Source organism: Symphalangus syndactylus, chromosome 9 (genome assembly GCF_028878055.3).
Source record: "Symphalangus syndactylus isolate Jambi chromosome 9, NHGRI_mSymSyn1-v2.1_pri, whole genome shotgun sequence".
Taxonomy (NCBI): domain Eukaryota; kingdom Metazoa; phylum Chordata; class Mammalia; order Primates; family Hylobatidae; genus Symphalangus; species Symphalangus syndactylus.
In genome coordinates this window covers 135,642,566-135,659,902 of record NC_072431.2, presented here as the reverse complement: position 1 = coordinate 135,659,902, position 17,337 = coordinate 135,642,566, and the positions used below count along the sequence as shown (strand labels likewise).

Genomic DNA, 17,337 nt, shown 5'->3' with positions numbered 1-17,337 from the left:
CAATAAAAGGTCACGGTGTTATCAATCTGACTTAGTTTTCTTTCTGTTATATATTGGTAAAAGAGTTCCTAGAACAGAAACCAGAACAGGTGGTGTAGTATGCGGGTACTAGGTTTACACTGGGAAGTCATTTCCCTTCCATCATAATTGGCTCTGCTCCCTGCCAGGGCTGAACTGTTAAACCACACACAATCCTAGTCATTAACCTTACACCCTTACATGCATTTCAGTCCCAAGGAAAGAAGACAAATAACTTCGGGAAACATGAGAGAGAGTATTTGTATTTTTTAAATGGAGGTGTACAACAACATAGGATAAAAGACACCTGGATAATCAGGGAAGACAAGGGGAAAAAAGCTCACTTCCGATACTCCATGAAAATATGATTCAGAGATGTACAGTTTTTTGTATTAAGTAAAAGTATACATTTTCTAGAATAACCAAATTCAAAAGGACAAAATTATATAATCTTAAACAGGATGAAATGATTCTGTGTCAAATTCCAAGGTCTTTCTTTAACCAAAGGAATAAACCAGTGGTGAGTGTTGTCTCTTTTATTTTTTTTTATTTATTTATTTTTTGAGACAGAGTCTCGCTCTGTTGCCCAGGCTGGAGTGCAGTGGCGCAATCTCGGCTCACTGCAAGCTCCACCTCCCGGGTTCACGTCATTCTCCTGCCTCAGCCTCCCGAGTAGCTGGGACTACAGGCAGCCGCCACTGCGCCCGGCTAATTTTTTGAATTTTTAGTAGAGACGGGGTTTCACCATGGTCTCGAACTCCTGACCTTGTGATCCGCCCACCTCAGCCTCCCAAAGTGCTGGGATTACAGGCGTGAGCCACCGCGCCTGGCCTCTTTCTTTTTAATTTAGCCGGACTCAGTTGGCTGTTTTTACAAGTAGTATTATAGAATTATCTAGTGTTCTAAGTGGTATAATATTGAGGGGGGACAAAGGAAAAAAACTAATTCTTGTAAGTCTCCTGAGCATAGAAAGCCATTTTACTCATCTATGTTATCCCTCTACAGTTTTAACTAACCCTGGGGTAGAAACTGCCCCCGTAGATGGAATTCTACATAATCTATCTGCATGGCACCCCTCCTGGAACCCTCTCGTTGTACAGTATCAGTGAACACACAAAATAAATGGCACCGCTGGAGTTATGTAATATAATAGCCAGCCCTGGTGGGAATGGAGGAAGGAATTGGGATGGGGGGCCCTGGAAAACAGCAGAGTATGAAATGAAGGAAACATAAATCACAGCAACTTCATGGAAGGCTGTGGTGGAACAGAAAAAAGTACTGGCCAAGGAACCCAACAACACTGGGTCCTGGTTCACAACCCAGTACTTACTGGTGTGTAACCTTACATAAAATCACTTGAGCTGTTTCCTCGCCTTAAAATGGAAATAAAAATTGCAACCATCTTTTCTATTGCAAAGGATTACTGTGAGAGTCCAGTGAAGCCGTGCATGGGACAGTGCTTTGTAAACTTGACTTCAGTGGAAGATGTTACTATCTGGGGCATAGTACAGCTTCCCTACAGTCTGTCTCAAACTACGGAAACTCCTTTCTCTCTAGGGTCCAAAATTAAATGTCCAAATACAGCTTTTCTTACTTAATTTTGTTCTTTCATGAGCATAGTGGGATATTTATTATTCTGTATAAACCATATAAAGCTGTTATCATTTGTCAGTGTCTATTGTTGCTACTAGTTGTTCTAAACAAAATATCCCCAAACTCAGTCTAGATTCAAGTCTCCTGGGTGGAACACATTAGCTAAACCATCTTATAATTTAAAAATTATTTTTCTAGGGTAATACATGTAACTACCAATAATTATACCTACTATTTTCCTGATTAAGATTCAGAAGGCTGTTTGTTTTTAAACTGTTTCCAATTAGCTGGTTTCAAAAAAAGTTTAATCTTATAAGCACTGCCGGCTTGACACAGTTATAGGTCTCAAGCTTCTTTTTGGCTTTTCTTATCAAAGTCGGGTCATGATAGAAAAATAACTCTTTGCTGTTAATGAGTCACTGTACCTCATGCCATCTTGCACCAAAAGTGCACCCTTTCCACAACTTACTCCAATCAGAAGAATGAACTGGGTTTCACTTCTAGAACAAAGTGGCAGAGCAACCAAGGACACAGATGCTGTAAAACTGCAAACTTAGACAACGAATTTTCTGTATATTTTCCATATATTATAGTTTTAATATCAATGTTGACATGGATGAGCAATTGATCATTTATAAGGATTATTATCTATCTAAGTCTAGAAATATGGCTTAAAATACTGCACTATTTCTGCCCCAGAGTTTCTCCACCAGAAGAAGATAAATTCTAGACACAACCATTCTTCCAAGACAATTCTCCATTTATATCAGTATTTCTATAAACCCCAGTGTCAACTAAGTACTTGGAACAGTTTACATTCCTTCCTACTACAATTCTGGAAGCATAAAGGATTACTTCCCCCATCAACTAGTCATCAGAAGCTGCAGAGGTCATGGCCAGGGTCCTTGTGAGGCTGGGGAAGTGGCTAAGCGAAGTTGTTTTTCAAGCCAAGTATCTGTGTTTCAGGCAGTGTCTGAAATCTCAGAATAACGGCCCCGTCTCTACAATGAATAAGGCTTATAAATTCTGGTTCCTGTAACCCAGCGGTTCTCAACCAGGGGCAGTTTTTCTCCACAGGAGACATATAGCAATGCCTGAAGACATGTTTGTCAATACTGAGGGTACAGAAGGTGCTATCAGCATCTGGTAGTTAGAAGCCCAGGATGCAGCTAAACAACTGATACTATCCAACAGAGCCCTTCATGAACAAAAACCCAGTCCAAATGTCCAAAATGTCAATAGTGCTGAGCTTACAAAGCACTGCCCTAACTAGTAGAACAGTATATCTTACTAGAGAATATAAGACAGTCCTCAAATAAATCTCAACTATCTAAGGCATAGTCTTAAATATTAAAAGTCACTGTTTTTAAGCACTGGATATGCTTTTTTTCATAGTCAGTGGATGGAAAACACACACAAACAAATACACACACATAAGCCTTTCAAGCACAGTTGCAACCTCCATTTTCTTTTCTATGTCATCCTTAAGAGCTTTACATAGAAGGAAAAGACAGAGGAATAAGTAGGTGTTGGAAAGATAGGAGGCAATAGAAAGGAAAAATACATGTAAAATGAAAAAAAAAAAAAATCCCTGTCCTTTCTCTGTGTTTGGACATGACATAACACTCCAGTCAAATAAAAGAGGCATCCCGCTGGAGCCAATGAACTTTTATTGCCTAGACATGAACATCATAAAATTTTCCGAAAGCTGAAACACAAAGTTTTGTTCCCTAGCTATCATAATCACAGTAAACAAATTCAACACATAGTACACAAGAGGTTTTTCATTTAGCTGTTTCCATAGTAAGAAGAAATATAATAGTGTGATCTTAAAATTATTTTTACAGACTCATTAGGCTTCGTTGGTCAAGAACAGCACATGAGCCTTGAACATTGAGAATGTGAACCTGAGTACAACCCATAAGACCTTCCAGCCAGTAGCCATTTCATATTGTTTCTCATCAATACCATGGAGACATTACCAGAGCAGACACTCTAAGGAGAAGCCAGGCAACTGAGAAGATGCATTCAGGGAACGCAAGATTCCACCAAATTCACTGAGAGATTAACTTATTAAAAGATATAATCTTATAATCTCACTGTTGGAAAGACAGAAAAAACTACCAATTGCTGTTTGAACCCTCTCAACACACACTAACCAAGAAGCCTTCCAGTCTCTTCCTAGACTCTGTCATCCCCATGTCACCCTCATGGTAGAACTAACAGAATACCGTTTCTCAGAGTGTCTGCTTACACACTGTTGAGTTCTGTAGGAACTAAGATGTATGGATACTGTTGTTAATGCCCACCAATTTTAACAGCATAAGACCATGAGGGTGGAAATCAATGTACGCTCTTGGAAGAGGTCCCCCTTGTTTTCTGTTTGACTATATTCTGGTCTGGAAGTATATTAATGGCAGGCTATCTTGGAACAACCTCTTCAATTCCACCTTGTTGCTTGCAATGGCCCCTTGCAATTCTCCTTGATACATCCAAGATGGAGTCAGGGCAACACAGTAATTCAGGACGAAGGACATACACGGTGTTTGGTAAAGAGAAATTCACTCCTTCCTCTACTCTTCTCACCTTCCACCAACCTGCCCCTCAATAATACAGGGTACGCACCAATGTTGTCATTACTCTACTTCTCATTTCACTTTAAATTAGGTAAGTCAGTCTCATAATTTGAAATGTTACCTAGAAATAGGTGGTCCCAAAAATGGCATCAGTCTAGACTTCTCATCTGATCTCCAGCTTCACCATTTGAATGTCTAAAAGGCTCCTCAAACTTAGCAAGTCCAAAATCAACCTATCTGCTTCCTCCCTAAATCTCCCACGATCATCCCTATCTCAGTTAAAGATAACCCCCCTCCTTCCAGGTGCATGAACCAAACCTTAAAGTCACCTCTGACACTTCTGTCTCTACGCCTCATATGCAATTCAGGTCTAGCTATGTATGTTTAGATAGCCAGAATCCAACCAGCTATGCCAACTTCCACCACTGGATATTAAGCAGAAAGACCAGACAGAAGGCTACGGCAGTGCTCTCAATTGGAAGAGGTTTGGTCTTCCAACTTCCACTCCTTGTTCCCCTTCAGTCTATTCTCCACACAGCATTTAGGGATTCTATTAAAACATAAGTCAGACCTTATCACCCCTCTACTCAAAAGCATCCTTTCAGTGGCCTCCAAGGTCCTAAACAATCTAGCCCCCATTTCTCCGTCACCGTCTCTTCTCTTCTTTCTCTTCACTCCACTCCATCCACCTTGGACTCCTTGATGTTTCTAGAACACACCTGGCCAACCCTCCTGCCTTGAGGCCTTTGCACTTGCTATTCTCTCTGCCTGGAACTTTCTTCCCCCAGGTATCTTCATTATTTATTATCTTCCCCCTCCAGAGTGTAAGCTCCAGGAGGATGGAAGTCAGGGGTCTGATCTGTTCCCTGCTGTATCCCCAGTGCTTAGAAGAGAGACTGCCATGAAATAGTTGCTTAATAAACAGCTAAATGAGTGAAACAGAGATAGTTGTTAGAGGCCTTGCTGTTTTGCACGTGAAAGTCACATTTGGAGACCAAGAGAACACGCACACCTATAATTAGATGAACAATTCAGTATTAAAATGTAAGCCAAATATTTAAATATCTAAAATATCTATAAGTGAAACAATTATGTTAATAACCTTAGAATTTTTCCATATAAAGACAATTTTCTTTTACTTCCTTTCCTCTTTTAAATTTTATATCATACCTATCTGAGTGAAAATGAAGGCAGAGACAAAACAAAGTGATTTAGAGATGGTCAGTAGAATGTTTTTTAGAAATGCATGGATTCTGTACTTAAGAATTTGAAATTGTCCCCCGTTGCAGACACCTTCAATTAAGCCTATTCTAATCTTGGCTAAGTGAGAATCCAACTTCATAATTTCACTCCCAGGCACAGCTGTTTGACAAGTGCAGCAGGAGCCTGTCAAGACACTTGGCAGCATCATTCCTTTGGAACACAATGGACTTTATTTTTCCTTTTTGGCAACCCCTATTACTCACTGATGGTAATTAGCAAACCATCTTTGGCGGAAATGTATAATCAGGCAACTGAAAATGCCTTTTATGAAATTCCTCCTTGAAAATAAATCACTGATACTGCAAATGGTCAATATGTACTCTTAATTTTAAACTAAATTGCCCATTGATTTACCAAGATCTATTTTCCTGACTCTGTGGTCTAGTGACATTCATTTTTTCCGAAGTTCTGAATTCTTGAAAAGTGATAGTGACACAGTTGTTTATTTTGATTTACTATCTCAATAGAGTAAGCAGTTAGAGTGATTTCTCCCTTATTCAGATTATACAGCTCTGTTCTTGACTGATTCCAACATAAAGCCTCATTCTATGGGCACAGCACAAAACCAGGGTCACAATCTAAATCTGGCCTTCCCAGGACACACAACAGAACACGAGCAGCGTGACCCAAGCCATAAGAAGTTAGAATCCTCACCAGCAGTGGGTTAATGCACTAGGCTGCTGGGGGAAATACTTGCTACAGGGAGGGACAACTAGAGATAATTACAATAAACTCAGTCCACGCCTCAAGAAGCTGAATACTTCCCACTTCAATTTACGATGCAGTTTGGAGCTTTCAGAAACAAACGGCACCTGTCCCATTGTCACACCTTTATAACAACTTGTATCCCAGTACACCTTCCACCAACACCTTAGACAAGTTTCGACAAGTGCTGCTGAATCACTTGAGATGGGCCAAAAGGTCAGGGCCCTGAAACTTTGTCAGCGTGATTATCTAATGCCACTGGAAAGCACTCCATGTGTTTCAGAGAACAGGTAGACTTTTCATTACACAAAAGCAGCTTTGTTACTGTATATGTGACGCCTCCTAATTAGAATCAATGATTTTTTTTTATTGTCGCTCCCGATAAGCTTGTTTGCCCAGCTTCATTTTCCTAAAACACTTTAAACGTTTCTAAGAAGGGCGAATGTCGGTAGAACACTGAGACAGGCCTTGACCCAGGGCTGTGGTATTGCATGATGTTTACAATTTGTCATCCTTGGGGGTAATTTTGCAAGCTTAAACACACTAAAGGACATATTATAAAGAGCCAGGCAATTTCATTTTGTTTGAATATATTTATGGAAATGGACCAAAAGTGTCCATAGAGGCACATTGTCATTTTTTCCTTGAGTGTGTGCCAGTTCATGACCAAAAGCAAGCATTCAGAGAATAGAAGAGCATTTATGACCACATTGTGTGTATCAAATAAGCTACTTTATGAACAGATGGGGAATATTGTGTTTCAGGGTCTTAGTAAAATAGCCCTTCACACCAAATTTCTGTGCACAATGGTAGAACTCTCAGTGATTCATCTATAACCTTGCCCTTGATAATGAGCAGATCTCCCTTAAGGGTAAGTGCCTGTGGGACATGAAGACATCACACATACTCATGGCTTAGAAAGATGACGAGCAGGGGGGAATTGTGCCCCAAGAACATGTAATTTGGACAAGGTGGGAAAAACTGAGTAATCCACTTGAGATAAGGAGCATTTCCCCAGCAGTGGTGATTGTATGGCAATGGAATCCTTGGAGAGTCAATAAGAAAAAAAATGGTTGGGCTGGGAAAGATTTAATAAGTTGAAAAGCAAGTTATAGGAGCCAGCACTGGAAAGCAAAAAAATAAATGGTCTTTAAAGCTCTTTGATGAGACCAGGTCGCCACTCATGGAAGGCTCCAAGATCAAGATTGAAATGTGTTTTCTTTTCAAGGAGATACAGAAAACCGGGGTAAGTCAGAGAAGAAACAGGGGGCACTTCCAGTCCCTTGTGGCAGATACTATACTGTGTGTTCACCAGTACTCTGTGTTTAAGTGTCCTCCTGGACACACAGGAAGACCACTCTTTCCAATTGCCCTTGCACTTAGAGGAGGTCATGTGACTAAGTGCTGCCGAATGGGATAAGAGAAGTCAAGCCTGTCACTTCTATGCCTAGATCCTAAAACCTCTCCACAATCCTCAACATGTCTTTCACCCCAGACTCAGATTGCAGAGCCATTAGATTGAAGGATCCTGAGTCACTATACAATCATAAGGAGTTAGCCATATTAGAACAAAAACAAGAAATAAACTCTTATCATAGCAAGCTGCTGAGATTTGGGTTAAATTATTTTAATGTATTCCAATAGGACTCCCTTCTTATCATTTGCCTTTTTAAATATCACGTTTCTGCCCAAGAGTATCTTTCATCTCATTCCTAAGCACAGTGATCTCAGAGACCATCAAGAGCAATGGAAAAATTAATTTGTTTTCAGATCAGAAGAACACAGGTTACCTAAAAAAAACACGTGGTTGGCATCATTTTCTGAGGAGCCAGAGAGAATAAACTGTTCTTTTCTTTCCTATGAATTCACTCACAACCATTTTATTGCTTTATTTTTAACATTTTGTTATGGGAAATTTCAAATCTTCACATAGTGCAAATAACAGAATAAAAAACCTCTATGTATCCATCACCTAGCTTCAAGTGCGTGTGTGTGTGTGCATGTGTGCACATTTGAGGTCTACAGTATGTTAATCATTGAGCCACGTGCTGTGGGTAGGACTCAAAGGTGAATAATTAATGATCTTTGAATATATAGTAGGAAGAAGAGAGTCTGAATCTCAAATCCTAGAAATTACTTAGCTCTGAGGGCGATAGTGAGAATTAAAGTAATATAGTAGCTCAGAATTTGTGTAACATAGTCATTTTCTTTCACCTCCGTTTCTCTGAAAGAGTTTTTGGTCTAAGGAAGAGGTTTAATACTTTCTTTCTCGTTAAAATGTAGATACCCTTGGGAAAGCCAGCACACTGAATCTTTTCTCAGCTGTTCACCATTACATATATGAATTTCTCTTTCCCACAGTTCTTTCCCGAAAGCAAGCCTCAATTCGATGGAGAGGAAAAATAAGGAGCAAGGCATGGGACCTGTGAAGCAGCATGGAAACTCTGAGGGAAGAAGGCAGTAGGGGTCACCACAAATGAGATGAAAGACAAATTTCTACTTCAGAATTTTGTTTAAAGCTGAGTCCTCCATTTTTGCTTCATTACAACTGTTCTCCCAACCCCAAATCCATTCTCTTGGCTAATAAAACACCATTTGCTTTTCCGGGCAATTTTCGTACTAGCCACTGGGACTAGGGATGGGGAAAGAGAGTGACAAAAGACAGTCAACAGTAACAATATATCTCATCAAAAACACATGCAACAGGCCCAATACCGAGGCCCCTCTTTAAAAATGAAAGCACTTTCAAGCAAACGTTCTAAAACACAGAAAAGAAAACTGTCTGGTGAGAGAAGCCTGAGAATCTGCCTCATAAATTTTAAAAGCAAGGATCCAGGACCAGTCAGATGCCCTCTCTAGAACATTCTGAATGCCTGAGTCCACTGACCTGGGACTTCAGCTGTGCTCTCCGGTCAACAGGCAAATGACTCTACAACCTTGGGTGGCTCACACCCCAGGGGAGGGCTCGTGCTGCCAGAGAAAGAAGCTCAAGTAACAAAAGGCAAGTCTTCCTTTCATGCTGCCTTCCCCGGTCGAGAGAGACACGGGGTTCTATGGTGTTCAGGACTGAGTCACTGGGAATGGGTGCCATTTTGATGGCAATCGATTTAATTTGTTCTCCTCTAAACAGCTCAAGCATTTCACTCTGTTCTGTATTAATTTAGTCTGAGCAGAAAAAAAAAAAATTCCAAAGTAAATCTCAGCAGTGAAGGAAAAAAATCTTGAAAAGGCTGACAAGCTCAGCATAATGAGCACCAGTCCAAACCTTTGTTTAACAGCACAATACTTCACTCTCTTTACAGATTATCAAAGGAAATATTTAACTAATGGAAAGCTACCCATACACAGGACAATGTATGCAGACTCCGTCCACATCTTAATCATTCTACATAATTGATCAAATAACTTTGGTCTCTAGTCTTCCCCAGATTTTTAATTGTTTTCTTTAAAGTCTACAACAGAAAATGCTTTCATGCTAGTGTACATTTACGTGTTTCCCTAGATGATCACTTGGCATAAGATAAATGTGTGTTTCATATGATAGCTGCTAAGAGATATGTTTCAATGAGGAATTAAACTATAAACTTTAAGAGATAATGGAGAAGGCCTGGGGAAGTCAAAGTTTCATTTCACATCCACCGAAACACAGTGCTTGCTACCTCAGTGATGCTACCCTCCTAAGATAATTTTTATTGACTAGATTTGCATTTCTATTAACTAGGTTTCCAATTCTTAAACATGATCCCTATTTGGTAGTATAAGTCCTTCATGACTTCTTCCCGCCTCACTTCCACGCCTACCTAGTCTTGGACCATCAAACTACTTGAGAATTGTTTCTTCCTCTGTGCTCTTTCATACTCCTGTGCTATTTCACATGGTGATGTGCGGGCTTAAATGGCCTCCTTGCCTTTCTCTGTAAGAATTACCGTCTTCTTTCTTTCACCTCAACGGAGGTGAAAGAAAATGACTATGTTACACAAATTCTGAGCTACTATATTACTTTAATTCTAACAAGCCTGCCCAAACTCTACAGGCATACTTGGGAGCTTCTTCCCCTAGTTTTCCCATTAAAAGTGTGCATAGCCATATACCACAGCCCTTGTTTCACTGTTTACACAATTGTCACCCCAACAGATTGTGAGCTCCCAAAGGGAATGTCTCATTTATTTCTGTATCCCCCAGGTAAGGTATGGTACATGGCTTGCACTCAGTGATCATATGAATGAATGAACACACAATGAGTGAACACATCAGTACACATACTATTTGGGTAAGGTAATTATATACCCTAATTTTTTCCAGGACAATCCTGATTTAGACTGACATTCCAGTGAGACAAACTCACTTTCACTCTCAAAAGTGTCTTAATTTGAAAAATAAAGTATATGCTCACCCTAATTTTAGAGCATTAGGGTATATATTTACCCAAGCATATTGCTCCTGCCTGCCCAGAAACTGGTTATATCATGTTCCAATTTCTCAACAACTTTTTAAACTAGTCATGTAAAAAATTATTCAAAATTCTCCTTCTAACAGATTAACCATTCTCCCTACTCAAGCTCAGTACCCGTGGCCCAAGAAAAGGAAAATAAATGCTGTACTGCGAAATAAAAACACACAGGTTTCATTCCACTTTCTCACCAAACCCCTGTCTATGCAAACCTCCTATATGAACGATGACACCTATTAGACAGATTGGTCTCCCCTCTGGATGAAGGACACATGGCTTCCCAGAGTTACAGCAGACGTAAAATCAAGCCTTCCCTACTCAGGCTCCAGGTTAACCAACCCACAGATCCACTGTCCAGGGTTACAACAAGCATTGTCTTATTGATAGCTTAGAAGCTCTGACTCAGCAATTACAGGAGAAACTAATAAATCTGCCTGGAAAAAAAAATAAACATCTCTTTTCCAAATCATTCTACGCAGAACTTGAAGAAAACATTTCTGAAAGATCAAAGAGAATCAGATGACCTCTTCTTTTTGGAAAAATAAATGTGTTTGGTCTTTCACTCTACACATTCAAATTCTATCTGGACCCAAAAACGACAACATGACCACCCAAAGAAAAGGTAATCAAGAAATATTCCAAAGGTCACAAAGGGCTTTTCTAATATATTGCCAAACTAATTTTCCACACTGGTGCAGTCTGAAAGAACTGAGAAAAACACATTTTAGAATCTACATATGAACAAATCTCCAAAGGTTCGCCATACATTCCCTTAATCAGATCATTTATGAAAAGATTTACATAATGCTTTCTAATTTTAAAGACATTATTTCAAGGCATGAAATTAGAGAAAAACCACAAAACAAATATGAACTAAAAGGAACATTAACCATCATGTAGTTAATGATTTTGTTTAATGAGGATAAAGCCTCAAATATTTAACCTCTTAGGGTTGTTCTCATTATCTATTGTTTTTCATTAATCCTAGAATCACAGGGCAAAGAAACATAAACCACGATTAGCTTCGAAATGTTTGCCCAAATCTGCTATGAATTTATTTTGAGGACAAAGTTCATGAAAGGTCAGTTCCCCAGGTAAACTGAATTAAATGCCTTCTAAAGGGAAACCAAATTAAACCTTTATCAAATGGCAGGTTTCTAAACTGTGTTTTGGGATATGAAATTTGATTTGACAGATGCCTTATAGACTGTGGTCAATGCCCCATCTAATGAGGATTTCTGTGGTTTCACTTTTACCAATACTAAGGGATTTGTAATTTATGGTGACATATATGTGTCTACAGTATGTTGAACATGTGCTTACACAGATAAATATGTTTGTATCTCTTATGTAAAACTGCTGGGAAAGAAATCTTAAGATTTGGTTTAATTTTTTAAATCATGGAGTTTGCTTTTAATATCTGACAGACCGATGCCTTGTGGGATATGACTTGGAAGCTACACTCACTCTGATCTTTACCAGATGTTCACTGGTGGTATTTCAGCCTCAAGAGACAAAGAGGATATTAATGTTAATTTTATTTATTTAATCACATCAAGCAGATTTGATAAAAGAGAAAATTCAATATTTTGGTAATTTACCAACTCTTCAGAAATGTCCATAGTAGCAAAAGCGTTTTGAAGATCATTTTCTATTAAAAGCTGAAAGTCTGCATTGTGTTTGGAAGACAGAACACTCTATCTTACCTTTAAAAATGGGAACAGGTTGACAAATTTGTCAGTTCCACTGCTAAATCAAGGAGGCAAGGAGGTGGTGACAATGTATACATGGTTCAGCACAAGACTCCTCCCAAACTTTGACTAATAATTGTAAAGAAAGAGACTCTGAATGTGAAATGGACACTCAGTTGAAAGCCTCTGCCACTACCAATCAATCTAATATCTTATCTTGTCTCTGAATTTTATTACAAGAGAACATTAAACTACCCTAATCATTGTCAGGACATTGATAATAATGTAGAGATTACTGTCAGGCCATTGAGAATAAGTAGAGATGTACTCTCTACTAAACAGTACATCCCTGCATCTTAACAGAAGTAACAGGGTAGGGTTTTATTTATCTAGCACTAATGTCAGAACTGGAAAACTTTTATAATACTGTTCTCAACCTTGACTCCTCATTAAAATCACCTTGGAAGCTGCATTCTAGGCCAATTACATCACAAATTTTGAAGATGGGACCCAGGTACGGGTACTTCAGATGATTCCAGCGTAGCCAGGGTTAAGAACTACAGCCTCAGAAGTTCTAAGTATGGAACAGCTAAATAACTTAACAGTCTTGGAAGGATCAATTTCTCTAGGCTTTGTTCTCATCTAAAAAAATGATATGGGTGGAAAGAAATTGAAGTGTGATAGTAATTGGCTTTCATTTATCTTTAGATAAAAATATATCCTTATAGTTATGAAATATTTCAAATAGGCAGTAAAGTATACCAAACACTTTAACAGACACCTATGACACCTATATTACCACCATCAAGTTAAAATAACAATATTTTGCCGTATCTGTTTCAGTTCTCTCTCTGGGAAAAAAGAGAAAGTAAAATCCTCACATCCCATCTCTTCTATTTCCTTCCCTTTGAGATGTAACCACTATCCTAAAGTTACTAAATGCCCTGCCCGCATGATTTTACTGTTTAATCACATAATTATTTATCTACCAGAACTATATAATATTGCCCGGTTTGTGTTTAAATACACACAAATTGTATTAATACCATATATACCCTTTTGCACATATTTTTTTCACTCAACAGTATTTTTTGAAGTGTATCCATGTTAATAGATATATATGTAATATATATGTGTGTATTTTAATTTTAAACTCCTTTATAATATTTCATCGGGAATAAGCCACAGTTTATTGACTTATCTATGGACAGTTATGTTATTTATACTTTTTTGAAAAACAAAAGCAGTAAACACCTTTTTTCAGGTCTCCTTGCCACCATATACAAAAGCTTCTCTAGGGTAGGCACCTAGACACAGTTTTATTGGATAGACTCATCTTCAACCTTACTAGATATTACCAGATTGATCTCCAAGTGGTTACACGAATTTAGCCTCTCCAACAACATTAAAGTGTATCCACTTCTCCATACCCTTATTGATACTTGGTATTATGATAATTTATTCATTATTGCCAATACGAGGATTATGAAGTGGGGATTAAGAATCATGCTTAGATATTTTCCTAAGGTCCCTCTGGTCATAGACCACATCAACACTGAGTCTTATCAAAATAAAAGTGAATGTGAAAAAGGCCTTCCACAGCTTACAATGAATTTACATTTCCTCAAGACATGTCTTACGAGGCCAAAGCTGGCTTGTGAACCCATACACCAGGCCATACAAGAGGAACGGGGACATGGTCCCAGCTCTGTGTTTATTTTCCTGAAATCATAATCCAATGTTACTCAAAAAGCACCACTGCCCAATATTCAAGCCAAAGCAAATACTCTGGATTTTGCCAGGCAAAATGCCTGTGGAGAAATGAGTCAATTCATACAAAATTCAAAACTGGTCTTTGGTCAGTGACATTTTCATGAAAATCCATGGGTGGGTAAAAGTTTTGAAAAATTCGTTTTTGCCATTGGATAAAATTCATCCAGGAAAAATAAACAAAATTTAAGTGGAGGCCCACATTCCCCCTAATTCCCTTATCAGCACTCCCTAACCTGCTAGCACAACTGCTTTCAATCGTATACGAAGGCAAGTCATCAGTGTTTCTGATTCTAGCAATAGAACCCTGGGTCCCTCTACTCACTCTGCCCCAGACAGGCAAACAGGCTTTCTCATGAGAAGCACCAACAGACACAGCATGCCTAAGCTCATTCAGAACACACTTACTGGGCACGTTACCCAGCCATTGCACACTCTTCAACTTAATGGCAAAAAGACGTACAGTAAAAACGTTCTCAGGGTGCACTCTGTTGGAACCATTCACTATGGATACTGTTAGGGATGATTAGTGTACATCTATTGTTTGGGTTTACACTTCATGTTGTCCTTTTAGGAACATGAAACAGGGGTTTGGGAAAGGGACAGATTCAGAGACTCCATGATGTATTTTGACCTGTGACCTTACCATCTCAGAAAAACTTAATAGAATTCGACAGTTATAGCTAATAATGCTCAAATATTTTGATAATTCTGAGATTTACCAAGGTTGCAGTTGGTCTAAGCTCAGGAAGGTCAAAATAGAGTGATTCAGCACCTAGAAAGTACTATAGTTAATAGATAGCAGTGAACGGAGTCAGGTATTTTAAAATGTAATATTGGCATATCCCGGTTTCTGACTAGCTGAGGTCTGCCTGTCTGTCTACACAGGCCTTTACTTCTCAAGCCCTTTGCCACTGGGTGGGAATGTCTCTGCAATCGAGGCCAGGCCTGGAAAGAGAGCAGCTGGTTGGGCTTTCCACAGAAGCAATAAGAAAGAGATCTACAGAAGGGTGGAGTTGCGGGGGGGAAAGGAAAAGAACCCATTCTCTTCTTCCAGTAAGTTAACCAAATAATAAATTCACAGCCCTCCCCCAGTTCTGCCACCCAGAATCCTGAATGATGTGAATCCCAGGGTTCTGATAAGTCCAGGGAGTTATGGTCAGAGATTCTGAGAATGCGTTCTCTCATGCATGACATGGAATTTGGCATGAGGGAGGATACCAGTGGCAGCCACTTACTGTAAGCAAGCCATCACTGAGTAGCCCTCTCACACACCCCTATTTTACCATAACTTCCAGAAGCTCTTTGTGCTGCTTGTAGTCATGGTCACCAAACACAATGTGGTCATCATTTCTTTCTTGGGTCAATAAGCTAAGCAAGTGAAAATGACTAACTCTAACTATCATACACAGAAAATAGCAGTTAAACATGCATAAAACAAAAAATGGCCTGGGTCTTATAATTTAGACTGCTCCTAGCCCTGCAGTGTATGACACAGCCACAAAAAACAAAGATCACTTCGCATTTCCAAAAGAAGAATGTGGCCATTTTACTTGTCAAGGATCTTGAGCTTTCAGTCAACTACCATTAGATTTTAAATCAGTGGGAGATGAAACATTTTAGTTGTAACAGTTGTATGTGTCTGGACTCCAAGACTATAAATACGCGTTTTGCAAAAGGCAGAAAAATACATTTTTTTCCAGGTGCATATCTACTTTAAAAACCAGGTATTCTATCTGTGGATTACAACTTAAGAGGACTGCTAAACTTTCACAGCAAAATTAATTGCTGCCAGTTGGCTATCACCCTACAAATCAAGCAGATGACATGTAGCAACATAACAGTTTTCAGAAGACATACTGCCTATAATATGTATGTTTTAGAAGAAAATGAAGGCTTCCTGCTAAAAATATATAGCCCCAGAGCTAGAATTGCAGCATTAGTCAGCTCCTAAGAAACCCTGTTTGTTATTTGCACTATTACATGTGTAAATAAATGCTTTGTGATCCTAGATTCGATACACTGTTAAATCACCAATCTGAATTTTATAAAGATTCCACCTAGAAGTGGGGAGTGGGCAGAGCAGAGGAAGAGAAATCATCTCCCATACCCATTCTGAACAATACAATGAGAAGCTATGCATTAAGCCTGCAAACATTAACCTATCAGCTTATTCTTTCACTGAACTATTTCTATTTTTGATATTCATCACGCACTTCAGCAAAAGTCAACTTTATAAAGTTATATGTCTTTGCAAAGCCTGGGAACAGTAGAAAAATGGGGAAATCCTATTGCACAAAAATTAATTTTGCAATGCAAAAAATATTTTTCTGGATAATTCGAGCCTTTATGTTTATTTCAGTAAAGCCAAATCCAGTAAACTATTTTCAGCCAGGATTAGTCAGAACTAAAAGGTTGGACTGTTTTCCTTCAGAGGCTGAATGTCTTTCCTGCCTGCAATAGGCCGGTGTGTTCCAGAGTAAATGGAATTGCCTTCAATTGCTTGTCTCTTTCTGGCATTTTTAATGCAGAACCCTAGTGACAGAGTAAGGCTTTACTGTCAGGAAAGTAATTATTCTTTTCACTCCTATAACCTGGCATTCTCGCACTGTATCAGCTTCAGGTTTTCCTTGAGAAAAATCACAATGTGGTGCATAACATAGTGACAAGAAATGCAATTCCATTCCACAAGAAATTCTTAAAACTCTTTCAAAAATACCTACTGGGCGTGAAAAAGTGCTTTGAATACTTGCATTATAGCTATCACCTGTTTGGTTTGCTTTTACGTGAATCAGACACCTTGGCCAATCTATAATCAAGCACACACATAGTCCAGATTCTTTTTCATCACTGACATACTATAGAAAGAAGGAACTTGGGCTGGGGAACCACAGTACAAATAAATTTCTGTTTAAATTGATTTATATGTTTCACATATTTAGTGACCTGCACCATACTCAATATCCAGGGAATACATAGAAATCTTAGACTTTAACTCTAAATGAAATATTTCTGTCCATCTAAACTAATATAAAACATATGTTCTTCTTTTTCCAATACTTAAGTGAGCTGTCTGAGATTGTGCAAAGCCATCCTGTGATCCCAAGGGTGATGCCCTGCTTATAAACCCTGAGGGTTTCTGTGAGGTGTGAAATTGTTGTGAAATCATTTAAGAATCATATTATTCAAAAACAGTAAACTTTGCCAAGAAACAGAGAGAGTTCCAGGATGGATGTTGTGAAAGGCAGAGGCGAGGAAGAAAGAGACATCA

At 38.8% G+C, this 17,337-nt stretch overlaps 1 protein-coding gene across 3 annotated transcripts in view; it reads right to left on the bottom strand.

The window, feature by feature from the left end:
* GLIS3 (GLIS family zinc finger 3) overlaps positions 1 to 17,337 on the bottom strand; it is a 491,196-nt gene that overhangs the window by 293,943 nt on the left and 179,916 nt on the right. The window lies entirely within an intron of this gene.